Here is a 478-nt window from a genome sequence, read left to right on the forward strand (position 1 = left end):
CAGACTGACCAGGCATCGCAACAAAGAAGGCGGAAATCAAGCTATTCTCAGGTCTATCTTGCTTTTCATTAAAGCTATGTGGTTAATGCAGGTTGTCTATACTTTGTCTTCCAAAGGCTCTTGTATGTGATGAATCCAAACATTTCGTAGCCCTTGCGGAATAATGACACGCTCATACACACATACATGCACGAACACATTTAGACACCAACCCGCATACATATACAGTCGCGCCCGACTCGTGAGTGCCTGTTAAAATTTTCAGTCATACTTATACGCTTCTATTTATTAATATTTTACCTCATTCATTTGTTATTCTGATGTTTTTTTAAGACACTCATGTTGTTTCATTATAATTTCTTGTTTTATGCTTAACCCATTTCCGCCAACTCAAAACAATAGTCAACAAGCTCTTTTTAATTCTTAGTCCGCTACGTATTCTGCCGCCTTTTTATATTGTAATAGCAGCCAAATGAAC

The sequence above is a fragment of the Penaeus monodon genome, chromosome 28, assembly GCF_015228065.2.
Source record: "Penaeus monodon isolate SGIC_2016 chromosome 28, NSTDA_Pmon_1, whole genome shotgun sequence".
NCBI lineage: Eukaryota > Metazoa > Arthropoda > Malacostraca > Decapoda > Penaeidae > Penaeus > Penaeus monodon.